Source organism: Sceloporus occidentalis, unplaced genomic scaffold, assembly GCF_023333645.1.
Source record: "Sceloporus occidentalis isolate IW3139 unplaced genomic scaffold, rSceOcc1.0.p SCAF_5, whole genome shotgun sequence".
Classification (NCBI taxonomy): Eukaryota; Metazoa; Chordata; class Lepidosauria; order Squamata; family Phrynosomatidae; genus Sceloporus; species Sceloporus occidentalis.
Window position 1 is genome coordinate 47417832 of NW_028316985.1, and position 12814 is coordinate 47430645.

The 12814-nt window shown below is 37.6% G+C and overlaps 1 protein-coding gene across 3 annotated transcripts in view; it reads left to right on the plus strand.

The window, feature by feature from the left end:
* Window positions 1-12814, plus strand: part of MGAT4C (MGAT4 family member C) — a 462300-nt gene that overhangs the window by 152389 nt on the left and 297097 nt on the right. For 2 of the 3 annotated variants that reach the window (XM_089526797.1, XM_089526803.1), the window contains exon 2: window positions 3702-3933. The gene's annotated coding sequence lies outside the window, so the exon portion shown is untranslated. Of the gene's footprint in view, window positions 1-3701; window positions 3934-12814 lie in introns of those variants that run through there. The other variant, XM_089526800.1, reaches the window with a different exon arrangement.

Sequence of the window (12814 nt, forward strand, 5' to 3'; positions counted from 1 at the left end):
TAAGGACTGTTGATAATAACCTTCTTGGCATCTTACCCTTTTCAGTACTTCCAATGACAGATCAGCAGAAAATTAGAATACCGTTATCTGATTCTGAGTGTACCAGATCAAACCCCCATAATAGAGAATAACGTAAGGTGCACTGGTAATTGTATGAGGGTTTTTTTCGTGTGTGTGTGTGTGTGTATCTATCTATCTATCTATCTATCTATCTATCTATCTATCTATATAATGAAAATCTTTTACTACTTAATTTCCATTGAAAGGAAGGAGCTGATTATTGCTTCCTTGGCATTAACAGTCTAAAGAAATCATTACTGATTCACTAAGTGAATATTAAATTATATAATCACATTGAGGGGTGCTACATTTTAGATCTCTAGTTAATAATTTCTACTTGGAAGGAAAGAACACGTAATTGCCACCAAACTGTTTTAGTCCTTATAATTTGAAGGAACACCATTTTTAAATGGCATATTCCCAGGATGTTAATCATTTCCAATTTATGATGCTCTTACAAACATGTAAAGAGCACTAATGGTATGAAATTGCTTGACAGGCTTAAAACCTAATCCTGCTCAAAGTGACCCGAAATGAAAGTTTACATCAGAGAGGCATTAAAAATGACTGCTCACAGCAAGTTTGTTCAATTCATGTAATAGGTAGATGTGGAAATCTGATATTATCCTTCTACATGAATTCTCCAGAGGATATAATTCAAAAATGTGGGAGGCAGTTTACATATGCAATAATAATGAACTGGGAATAAGACAAGAGCATCTGTAGGAAATAAAATAGGCTACATTATGTCTTATGGAAGATCTAGACTTTGAAAAAGTTACTTTTTTGGAATAGAACTTTAGTGGCTGTAAATTTGAACAGCATTTTTTCAAGCTCTCGAAAGATCATATTAAGAAAATATTCCCCTATTTTAAAATACCCCTGCAAGGGCAAAAGGAAAATGCTTTTTCACCTGGGAAATTTTGAAGGGAATTTTTGGATATGTGCATTATGTACACATGTGTGTGAGAGAGAGAGGCACATTCAAGCATGGTATTCACCTGCAATCTAAACTGGAATAGTTTACTTGCTACTTTATTCTGATGCATGTATAAACCTGGCTTAAAGAACTGCACGTTTTGTGTTTGTGTATGTGCCTTCATGTTGCCTGTAGATTTATGGCAACCTCATGAATTTCATAGTGTTTTCTTATGCAAGGAACTAATAACTTAATATGCAAGGAATATTTCAGTTACTTCCTCTGAAATATAGCCCGCAACACCTGGTATTCATTGGTGGTCTCTCATCCAAGTACTATCCAGCCTACTATCTTTCAAAACACTGCAGGTTTCTCATTCTACAATTGCTATGGCATGAAATACCTGTAGTTAACAGCTGTCATTTAAGAATGAAGACATGTTTCTCCTACTCATTGTCAATAAGATTCACACCCTCTAGGAAAACCTTTTAATACTATAATACTTTGCATGTTCTATATTCCATCTGTCCCACTTTAAATGCAATTAACCAATGACATTATTTTACACTGGGCTGTTTTATACTGGTTTTATATAACTCATATTTAAATAGAGACAGTAATTAGATATATTCAGGCTTGTTTCCCCCTTTAATTTATGCTAACACCTAGCACTTTACAGTTCTATATCACTTCATAGTGAACTAAGCATCCTATAAGCAGTTTACAATGTAATTGTAATTGCCCACAACAAGATGGGTACTCATTTCACTGGCCTATGAAAGGATGGAAGGCTGAGTCAACCTGGAGCCCCGTGGGATCAAGCTCACAATAACCACTGCACCACCAGGGCTCCCAAAAGTAGTTGGGATCTCTGTCCTATTTCCAGGTTTGTATTCTCAAATTAGGAAACAATGACAAATTGCCTTGTTTACAATATTTGAAGTCTCCTTTAATGTTGTTACAATGATGACTATGATGATGGTGGTGGTGGTGATTTTGGTGCATGCATGAAAAAGTCTCCATTTCCTATATCCAACCAGTAATTTGTGTAAACATGGATGCATCTCTCAAGCACCATTTATAAAGAAAATTCAGTTATCCAGCAAGGCAAGCTGTATTACAGAGGTGAGAATAATGTAATCTCCCAGATGTTGTTGGACTGCAAGTCCCATGTTGCCTGGCCAGGAGACCCAAAGATGAGAAATGCTGTGAGTTTCCATACATTAAGTTCAGGAGGGCTGATGATCAAGGAGAGAAAGATGGTTCAATATTGTTACTTGAATTTAATTTGGTTGACCAACCAGATCAGCTGGATATCTCTGAATGATTACAGTGCTGACATATAAAAATACGCAACATATAAAATGACCTTTGATGACTGGTGGAATTTTAAGCAGAGGAGTGAAAATAGCATCACTCTGGATTTATCACAAAACAGAACTTGCTCCTGTTGAGTCATGAGATTTAGTAATATCTTTCAAGGAAAACTTTATGTCAAATTATTTTTCAAAGTATAATGCAGATTGCATATTTTGGTCAAAGCTCCTATGTGCAGAATTCACCAAGTCTTCCTTTCATCCCTAAAGACCTATTCAGGTGTTTCACTCATGTACTGATTCACTAGCTCCAATGGAGAAAGTTGTAGATTGCTGCTGAACATTTCTGTATAGATCTTCCAACAGAGACTCCAAGTTCTTACTAACCAGCAGATTGTTTACAAAATCTACAGACAGAAAAGAACTTTATCAAATATGATACAAATCAGCAAGCTTTCTATGATATTGTGACCTATGTGCTATTGTGTACAAAATTAAAAATAAAAACAGGAACATATTGGTGACCTAATCAAAAAGACTGTCTTATACAATGAATGAATTAAAGTATCAACTAAGCACTGCCATTGCTTCTTTCCCTATAGGTATGTGAAATAACGCTGACAGACTTCAGCATTTAACAAATGACATGTTTATTTTAACACCATGTCTAACCCCTGCAATTAATATTTACTGCACAGATGCCAGCACCTATTTAGCTATGCTGTTGGAATGCTCTCTTTAACTAGTTACCCCCCCCCCCCAAAAAAAAAAATATTTTGGTAAAACCCTGAAACATATTTTGCTTCTGTTTCTCTAGGGAACAGATATTACAGAATCAGTGCTAGATGTTTTATTTGGCTCACTGAGTCAGCTGATATTTGTTGAAATTGTTCATCAGGATAAAAATAGAGGCTAAGAAATAGTGGGTATCTGGCTGGAGTGAGTAGGATCTGAAGGAACAAAGAGATTTCATCCAAGGATAATTTTTGAGGTAAACTGGATGGCATTGTGAAGAATGCCTGTGGAGTAAAATAAAAAAATATATGAATACAGCTCCATACTTAATGCAGTCAACTTTGTTTCCTGATCATACATTAACCTGGATGCCTAGTTTATTGATCTTGTCCCCTTCTTGGCTCAAATCATTCCTAGAACAACAACAACTTGAGAAAATGTAGGTTTGTGTTTAACACTGTCATAATTATTTTTCTCCTGTATGATTTTTAACATCCTTGCCCGATGAAGCCAGTGGAGCTTCTAAAGCTTCCAACATGTATTATGTGCCTTTCAGTGGATCCAATAATGGTATCATTGTTTTGTGGATTTTGGATATTATTGTGCCTATCACCTATTGGTATAGCTTCCTTTGTCCCTATATACATCTTGCCTTTTACTTCTCCCTGCAGGTCCCAAAGCCACCTGTCCAGCTCATCTAAGAGCTATATGTCCCATGACAATAATGGATTGAGAGGAGGACAACAAGGAAACAAATGTACTGCACTCATGCATGTACTGGGACTTCCTGAAGTATCTCACTGAGGCCTTGATGTCCATTTTCCTAGATTACTCTTCCAGTTTCTCCAGCAATTTCCAGAAAAGCTTGGGTCCTTGCACACTAGGAGATGGAATCATAGAAAGGTGAGTGGTGCCTTGTCCCAGCTGCTGGAGTCTTCATTATAACAAAAACAGGGCCTGCTGCTGGTAGGCTTCCTCCCAAATCTAGAGAGATAGGACCTTGAGGACAGTTGGCTGCAGATCCAGCACTCAGAGAAGGGCAGCTATGTAGCCAAATCTAAAGCAGAGCTATCCTTCCAAGTCCCAACCAACAGCAGTGTTTAAAGAGATCAACTGTCTTAAATAAGTGTGATGCTATAGCAGAAGTCTTTTATTGGAAGTGTGATCTTGTGTCACACATCAGCTAAGAACCTCTTTACCTACAATTAGTGTGTAAATGTATAGGAACACTGGATGCTGCAGTAAAAGCTGCTGAAGGAACTATCAGAGTCTCTCGTCTCTGGAACTTCCTGGTGCATTTGGCTGCTATTTTATCTTAGGGGCAAAGCAGTCAGGCAGTTTGGAGCGGCCTTCAGCCGCTCCAGACCCAATCAGTCCCAAATTGGCGTGGGACTGCTGTGACTGGATAGCATGCTCTGGAAGTGGATCGGCACCACAATCCCAAATTGAAAACCGGCAGGACTAGCTTTTTGCCACTCCTTTTTGTGCTGGCTTTTCCCTGTTTGCTATACCCTTGGCATAGCTTTCAGATACTTTGGGAGCATGTGTTGCCTGCTTGCTCTGCCCAGCCCAAAGCCTGAAGCCAGTGCTTTTTGCCTGTCTACTTCAGGCCTTAGATAGATAACATCTTTATCTTAGATTATTCCCTGCACTCAATCTATGATGTGGTAGGATCAGATCTGCTAGGTCCCCTAATCTGTTTGTTGGACTTTTAACGAATTTGTTGACTCAGTGTGGGCCTTGACTTTGACTTGACTTTGAAATAACTGGAATAATAGAGAATAATTGGAATAAAGAAAATTGTGCGATTTTAATTGTAAGAAATTTGGAATTGGATAATGATGAGGAGTATTTGCTGAAACAAATGTTGAGGGAAGTTCATGCAGTTATAGCCTTCAGTTGGAAAGATGAATGAAAATGGAAGGGGGATAGATTGCAATATTACATTTTGGAATATCTATGTTTGAGTTTATATGTTTATATGTTTGAGTTAATATTAGAAGGCAGAATGGGGTATATGGGCCAGGTAAATGGAAGTGATTGTCAACCTTGTTCTCTAGGTGGGTGGAAGTGGGAGGGAAGGAATGGTTATAATGGAAGGAACATTGATATAGAGTTAAGATCATTAACTTGATAGTTATATGTTATTATTAATGGTTTTCATTAATTTTGCATATATCAGATAAATAGTCTGTAAAAATAATGAATGTTAACTATCTCAAAAATTCAACAATAACAACAACAGACTTCAATTTTACTTCTTGATGCTGTGTTTGGATACTCCCACTTCCTTTTTCTTGTCCTTTATTGATACTGGTCTGATTGAGGTAGTCTGATAATATGACTGAAACTTGCCATCTGGAAATAGGTCACATCTAGTTTGAACATTTCACTTATATATTTTCGGACTGTTGGGATTTAGTCTCAGAGGCTGGGGCTAATAAACACTGCAGTGTTTCACAAAAACAGATAGCCTGGGCAGTTACCCATGTGCTGTTTTAGTTGTCATGCTGACCATATTTGCACATGATGAATACAGTTTAGTATGGCCAAGTCAGCATGTAGCACTCACTGAAAACAGAAGCAGCTCAAAAAACCATGGGGCATGGCTATCATTCTGATTTATCTGAAGAGAGAGAAGGTAGAGCTCCCAATGCATACAGTAAATAGTCCATGGATGGAAAGTCTGTGATATAGTGCCACTCCTTCTTGCACAACTGCTGAGAAGGACTCATTCCCTTCTGCTGGAGAACAAAGTTGTGTGTTTCACTTGTTCTACAAAAATAGCCTGTTTCCCTCAGGTGTTTGGCAGTGTTTGATTGGCAGACCAGTCAGTTTCTGTATGTGGAAAGGACAATGGAGCACCATGTAATCCTTCATCTCAAGGACCAACATGTTTTGGGGTGGCACAGTCTCTAATTCTTCTGTGCATTCTCCTCAGAAACAGCTCAAGGTTTCAGATAACTACTCTGAGCTTTTCCAGCTTGCTACCTTCTACTCCTGAATATCTTCCCCCCTCTCCCCAACAAGCTTAAGGAATATTTTCTCCCTAGAAAATTATTTATTTAGCAATCCCCTTCCCACACACCCATTTTTTTCCCAGTTGGATGAAATTTTGCTTTATTTATACCTTTATACAACCAGCACAAAATTGCATAGATAATATTAAAATGATCTCAATTTTTATTTTGCTTTGTAGAGTTTTGTCTTTGATTACTTTAGAGACTGAAGTATGTCATTTTCTCCTGGCTACAAAGATACCTTACAAATTTGTATGCATTGTTGAATACCAAGTAACATATTCGATCTGGGGACTGTGTATTCAGGTCTCAGCTTTGGAATTTGGAATTCACAAAACTATTAATTAGGATTTGAAAGAATGTAGCTGTGCATACTGTTGGTACCAGTTACCCCTGAGTGTTTATTTTTGTCATCTATATTCTCAAGTATGCAAATCCCCAGGATTTAGTTTACTCTGTCCCTCACTTAACATATGTGATCTAAAAACTCTCCTTAATACATAACAATAAACCTTTTGACATGAGCTAATCTGGGCAATCAGTGGATTCATTCTCCATGCCATCCTTTGTCTTTTATACAAGTAGGAAATCAATTTAATCTCCCTGGATAAATGTGTGTATCTCTGTATACTTAGGTACTTAATTAATTCTAGCCAATAGGGAAATGGTTCCATTTCCCTGCCCTATTTTCATTTACCAAAGAAACAGATTTAATTATTACCATCTACTCACCAGTGAATTGGGAAATAATTGCATGGGTGAGAAGGGGAGGCAATGTGAGGGTATAAGATTTATGCTAGAATATGAAAAAAAGAGAAGAAGGAGAAAGATGATAGCTTGGACTAATCAGTTTTAATGAGTTAACAGTGTAATATTTGTGTTACATGTTATGCCATTTTAAAGAGGATTTCCTTATATCAGGATTTCACAACTTGTAATCCACAAAACCAAGAGTAGCCCACCAGCTCCACATCATAGCAGGTTTAGGTGTGTGTACAGTTACACCATGCTTTGTGGTTCTGCACTGTCAGAACTCCTGAAAAATAGATTAGTAGCAGAAAAATAAATCACAAACCAGTTCAGACTAGTTAGATAACATCTATGTGATACAACTTCATTCCATTAAAAATTATCCTACTAACCCTTACTGATCATGCCATCTTAATTTTCCTATTGGTAAACCCCTCTTCTATTGTGTTTTGTGTATCCTTATACATCTTATGTATTAATTTGGATTTGTCCTATTTGAAGATGTAAATATTCAACTATTTCATGCTCATGTGAGCATAGATAATTTCCACAGGTTTTTTCCCCATCACATAGAAAGTGTGTGCTCCTACTGTTCACACATCCCAAAGTGTTTAGGGAACCTATTCTGCACAAAAAATAAATAAATAAAATACATGCATTTTGTTCAAAGAAATACAGTGGACCCTTGTTATACTTTAGGATTTGGTTCCAAGAAGTCCCGTGGACAACAAAATCTGTGGATGCTCAAGTCTCATTAAATATTACGACATAGAAAAATGGTGTCCCTTATAAAAATTGGAAAATCAAGGTTTGATATTTGAAATTTATACTTTTTTTGAACATTTTCAAATGATGGATGCTTGAATCTGTGTATTAAAAAATCTGTGTATAAGAAGGGCTGACTGTACTGAGGATTTTGTGCAAAAAGTGTATTTTCATGCAGAAACCGCTTGTTTCCATAAACATACCTTTCTGATGACCCCTCCTCCAAAAGTTTGTACCAAAAATGTATATTCATGGAAATATAGAGGAGTCTTTCTCATGAAAAAATGACTTTTGCAAAAGTGTAAAATTTTTGGCAAAAAATAAAAATAAATACTAGTATTTGTGCATACAACACATTCTGAAAACACATTGAGATGTGTAAATACCAGTAGAAAACTGCAAAAGTCTAAACACTAATCTTCCTGATTGTCAGGAAACTAATTTTTCAGTCAGGAAGCAAATATTCTTTCTGTCCCTAGTCTTGATGAACCTTATTAGATGGCAGTGCAGTGGTTAAATGGCTATGCTGCAGCCATCCACAACCACAAGGTTGTGAGTTTGATCCCAGGGCTCCAGGGTCAACTCAGCCTGGCATCTTTCTGTAGGTTGCTAAAATGAGTACACAGCTTATTGGGGGCAATTAGCTTACACATTGTAAACTGCTTAGAGAGTGGTTAAGTGCATTGATAAGAAATGTACTTATTATTTTCAGGAATAGGCTGCACATGCAATAGTTGCACCATATTCTCCATTGGTTGGGCTTCATCTGGAGTTCTGTGTGCAGTTATGGGTGCCTCATTTCAAGGATACAGGGCAATGGGAATGACAATGAGAATGAGGTGTGCAGAAAAAAATATATGAGGAGGGGTTGAAGTAGCTAAGCATGTTCAGCTTGATGAAGAGAAGATTGAGGGGGGTGACATGATTGCACTCTTTAGATAATTCAAGGGCTGCAACAAAATGGAAGGTGCTGGCTTGTTCTCTGTTGCCTCAGAAGGTAGACCTAGATCTCATGTTTTTAAGTTACAGGAAGATAGATTTCGATTGAACATTAGAAGGAACTTTTTGACAGTAAGAGCAGTTCAGCAATGGAACCAATTGCCTAGAGAGGTGATATAGTCTGCATCTCTGGATGTCTTCAAAAAGCAATTGGGGAGCTACCTGCCAGGGATGCTTTAGCTAGAGATTCTGCATTGAGCAAGGGGTTGGAACTGATGGCCCATGAGGCTCTTTCCAGATCTATGGCCCATTACAAACGGGCACCCTAGCATGGACTCAGTTCGTACTAGGGTTAGAAAGGGGCATCTCTTCCAGATGCCTCTAACCCTAGTACGGACTGAGTCCATACGAAATGGTGGCGGCCGTTCCACACGGCCGCTTCCATCTTGACATAGCGGATGCGCTGCATCCGCACGTTGCACCCCGGAAATGACGCCGCGAGTGCGCACTTCGGCACTTGCGGCGTCTCTTCTGGGGCGCAGGAAGGAGCGCAATTTTCGTGCTCCTTCTTTGCAGCATCCGGGAACCGCGCCATTTGGCTGCTGCAGTTCCCGGATGCTGCAACCGGCGGCGGCATCAGACCGCCACTTTTCAGCGGTCTATAACCCGCCTATGATTCTTCTACAAAAGCCATTACAGTCAAACTATGGTTATTCCAAAGGCAGCTGTTTATACTGCAACTGGTGTTTATTTTACTATATCAATACACAAAGGAAAGCAGTAAACACAGTAAACACCAAAATATTGCTTTCTCAGTATATTCCCATTCTTCCCATTACCATCTCCTTTATTTGAAGGAGCTCAGAAGGAGCAATGATGTTGAGGTTACATGGTATTGCTACACAATCTCAGCTAGAGGTCTGCCATTAGTGCTTTGCACATATGAAGATATTGTATGTAATGTTCTATGTTGGTGGCCCATCACCAAGCTTTAATGTGCCAGTTGCTATTTCTTAAACAACAGCAACAAACCTTAGATGCACACATTGCATCAAATCTGCAGTATCTATACTTTTGTTCAGTTCTTCGTTATACAGTATTATCAACAATTAGTGAAAATGAATGGCTTGCTGTTGGAACTTTTAATGTGCACAGTCAAAGTCTTAAATTGTTTCCTTCAGTTTGCAGCTGTTTTATATCCTAAACTATTCAGAAGACATCCTGGATGCTCATAACCACTGTCCTTGTGATTCATCCATTTGGTCTGCTTAAATAGACTTGAGAGAGCCTGAAAAAACAGAGAGAGAAAAGGAAAAAATACTGAATTTGTGATGTTGCAAACACTTGGTAAACCATGTGCATCTGCTAATATATTCCATTGCAACATAAACTGCTTTTATACTGAAGTAAACGTCTGTTCAATTGGATAATGCAGAAAATGTGGTTATATTTTAAAGCCCATCTTAGTTTAAACTAAGCTTTTTGCCATCTGTTCTTGTCCCTAATTCTGAATGCAGAAGAACAGATTTCCCTATTACCACCATAAAAAGAAAGATATAGATGATTTAAATACAGCTGTATGTGAGGGTGCAATGTTGCCTTCAAGACTGATATATGTGTTTTGTATAGAACTGAGATTTTCAAACTTTCTGCTTTTAGGGATCCATTTTTCAGACTACCTTGACTTCTGAGGAACCCCTCCAGATTTGCCATAGAAACTCAGAGCACTGGAGGATTTCTGAAGGAAAAAAACACGTAACTTAAAGTAGTTAATGAGAACACTGCAGGATTTTTAAAGAGATGGCGCCTAACTTAAAAGGGCTAATGTCCAGAAAACTGGGTTTCTCTGTGGCATTACTTGAGACAAACACACACATACACAGTTTCACTCTATCTATGGATGAGCTATTACAACTTTATTTCTAATTCATATCTAGTGATTTGAAAAGTTTCTTTTTTGGACTAAAGCTCCTCCACCTAAACCTGCAACCAGAAAACCAGCATGGCCACTGAGGAATTATGGGAGATGAGGTCCTAAGGTAATGTTTACAAGCTCCCTTGAGGCTTTTTCCCCCTCATTGGTATATCCATACATTAATTCTATTGCATTTCAGTTTGAATCTGAAACTTAAAAAAAAAGAACACAAACATTTACATCTGGGTAAATGAACTTTCACTCAAAGTTTACTGTTGTTTTTTTAATGTGCTGATACTCATTTTGAACCAAGAAATATGTATAGAATTATTTCAGGAAATATGGATCAAGTTTGATAGAAATCACAATCTCTCTGGCAGATCTAGTTTGTATCCAAAGGAGAAGGAACTTTACACAACCAGGATCCAGGACCTCACCTTCAGAGTGTTTGTAGGGCTGTTGGAGTCAGTCTCAGAGGTTATGCTAAAATGCTCACAAATGGCATGAAAACAGCAAATGCAATCCAGCTCATGTAAAAATGTACATTTGGTCCCATCTAGCTGAGATTACAAGAGCTTTTTAGTGAATTTTTGCATTTCAGGTCTTTTTTTGTTTGTATAAAAATCATGGAGCTTCTGCAAATATAATTTATTTTGCAACACTTTTTTTTTTTTTTGCAAATACAACATTCCCCCCATTTCAGCTAAAAATATATTTTCCCGCAAACTAAATGTTGACAAAAAGGTTCCCAGGTATGAACAAATGAATCAAAAGTTTCTCCAAATCCTTACAGTATACCGAGACTTGTTAACACCTTCTGTTTGGTGTGTGCCAAGACAATTTATGAATATTCATTCTATCCTTGCTCACCGTGCCTGCTCACATGCCACAAACATATAATTTATTATACTTCTGTTCCAAGAGGGAACAGTCATTCCTCCAGTCATTTCTACATCCACTGAAACAGAGTGTCTTTATTCTATCTCTTGATATAGATTTCTTAATTTAAATTCCTCCTTCCCTCCACCAGAAGGAATGGGGTGTTCCAAACTCATTTCACTGAATCCTGGAGAACATTTTCATTTGTCCTTGCCTTGATACAGATTTTACCTTTTCTAAACTGTCTTGGATTTACTACCACTAATTCTCCTGTGATTTATGTTTCAACCATTAATCTATCGGCATTCAGATGAATGCTCAGAATCTTGTGTGCAGGAATCACTTCTTCACATCAGGGAGCTTAGAAATGCCATCTTCTAGATTTTGTTCCAACTAAGATCATACACACATAGAAACTGTGGAAAGAAGTGACAGCTTCTTTTGCAACCTACATAAGACACTGTGTACAATCCCTATATACGTCTATAGCACTACATTTTATAATGTATAAAAATAGTGTAGTGCAGAAGTAGGTAATAGGTTGTCCTGATGTCCCATCATCTCTGACTATTAATCATGTTGGCTGGTGATGATAGGAGTTAAGGGTCTAGCAATTAATGGAGGGCCAAAGAGTCACTTGTGAATACATGCAGCCTGGAAGTGTAGATTGCATAGGAGACAATTCCAAAATTGTGCATTGTGGTGATCTCTGAAACAATATACAGCTGGGCCTTTAGATCCACACATTTCAGATCTGTGAATGAGATCATTCATAGATTATCACGCCCCATATTAATCAATGGCAGCAACATCAACACAGACACACTGAAGTTTGTGCATTAAATGTGGGATGTGATTATTCACATTTTTTAAAATATCCACAGGGGATATCTGAACTGACCCCTGTGGATCTGAAGGACCAACAATAAAAGCATTCTTTGTTATAATTTCCACTTGTCATAATTTTGATATTCTTAAAATGACAGGGTTTTATCTGTGATGGCAACCACATTGTGGCACTCCCTCCCCAGTGAGGCTTGCTGTATTTTTTTCTTTACTGGTCTTTAGCTCTAAGAGTTTCTCTTTTGGAAAGCTTTGGCATGTTCAATAAATGGATGCCATATCTGTAAATATCACTGTGTATTTTTCATATTTATTCTTTAGTGTGTTTTTTCTTTTATTTTTCAAGCTTTGTTTTTAATAAATTTTGTAAGCTATCTTAGAGATTTTAATCAATCAGAAGATAGAGATGCTTTTAATATTTAAGGAAAATTGAAATAAGAGCAGAGTTTCTGAATATACACTGACTGTGGGGCTTCTTAAACTTAATAAATATTTTAAATACATAATTTCGTACTTACTGCTATAGGGAAAAGAATACTTGTGAATTCTTTGTACTCTTAACAAGGTTTTAGTGGCAGCAATGCATTTTGATTTTACTGGAGACATCATATATCCTTCAGGGGGTGGAGAAAGTGAAGAAATTTCTGACAGCTTCATCACCAGTTATAGCCTC